General features: G+C 64.1%; 1 long non-coding RNA gene across 1 annotated transcript; it reads right to left on the minus strand.

The window, feature by feature from the left end:
* Positions 1-237: 237 nt before the first annotated feature.
* On the minus strand, positions 238-1,266 carry LOC104915762. Its single transcript, XR_004162322.1, has 3 exons — positions 1,046-1,266; positions 658-746; positions 238-367 (listed from the first exon to the last, which is right to left on the minus strand). It is a non-coding gene; the product is annotated as an uncharacterized LOC104915762 (long non-coding RNA).
* Between the last annotated feature and the right edge of the window lie 11 nt (positions 1,267-1,277).

Raw genomic sequence — 1,277 nt, forward strand, 5'->3', positions numbered from 1 at the left:
TCCCATAGGTGCCCCACAGTTGCCCCCATAGATACCCCTATAGGTCCCCCATAGGTACCCCCATACGTGGCCCACAGGTCCCCCTATAGGTACCCCATAGGTACCCTTATAGGTACTCCCATAGATGCCCCACAAATACCTTTAAAGATGCCCCACAGGCACCCCCATAGTTGGCCCACAGGTACCCCCATAGGTCCCCCCATATGTGCCCCATAGGTACCCCTGTAGGTACCCCACAGGTACCCCTATAGGTGCCCTATAAGCCCCCACCTCCTCGTGCCTTTGGTGCAGGCGCTGCCGCAGCTCCCAGTTGTGCTCCCGCAGTTCCACCAGCGCTGCCTGCAGCCCCACAGGGTCGTGGTCCCCCCTGCACCCATAGGGGCTATAGGGTCGGCAGGGGGCGCGGAGCATGGGAGGGTATATAGGGGATGTGCCGTGGGGAATATAGGGCAGAAACTCTGGGGTTACAGGGGCTGTGCCGTGAGGAGTATAGGAAACACTGTATGGAGTCTATAGGGGGATGCGGCACGGGGGCTTGTGGGGTGCACTATAGGGGGTATAAGGGATGCCCTATAGGGGCCATAAGTAGGGGCAGCCAATGGGGGGCTGTGGGCATGGCCGGGGAGGGGGGGGGCGGGTCCAAAGGGGGTCACTCACGTGGGTGGGGGTGGGGGGGGCAGGTGGGTGGAGATGTCATCCCGGTCCTGTTCTGCCTTCCGCCGGGCATGGTGGGCTGCAGCCACTGCCTGCGGGCGGGGCCGTGATGGACACACAGAAAACCCCGCCCAATTTGCTATCGAGCCCCGCCCCCTCCGTTTAGCCCCGCCCCCGAGCCAATTGGCCACGCTCACTTCCGTGTAGTCACTCCCACTTCAGTATAGCCACGCCTACATCGGCGTAGCCACGCCCATTCCCATGTAGCCACGCCCATTCCCCGTAGCCACACCCTCTCCCTTGTAGCCACGCCCTCTCCAAGTAGCCCCTACCCCTGTAGTCACGCCCACTCCCCGTGTAGCCACGCCCCCATCATCTTGGCCCCGCCCACCTGTCGCAGCCTCTTCAGTTCCGCCTCCTTTTCCCGGCATTGTGACTCCGCCTCCTGCGCCCGAAGCTCCGCCCCTTCCCGCGCCACACGTGCTGCCTCAAGCTCCGCCCACAACCCTCGCCCCGCCTCCTGGGTGGGCGAGGCTACGTTAGGCCACGCCCACCCCTCTTTATCCCCGTTCCGTTCCCTCGCCACGCCCCCATCGCTGGCCCCGCCCACCTGCTGTTGTCGC

Source organism: Meleagris gallopavo, unplaced genomic scaffold (assembly GCF_000146605.3).
Source record: "Meleagris gallopavo isolate NT-WF06-2002-E0010 breed Aviagen turkey brand Nicholas breeding stock unplaced genomic scaffold, Turkey_5.1 ChrUn_random_7180001849689, whole genome shotgun sequence".
Taxonomy (NCBI): domain Eukaryota; kingdom Metazoa; phylum Chordata; class Aves; order Galliformes; family Phasianidae; genus Meleagris; species Meleagris gallopavo.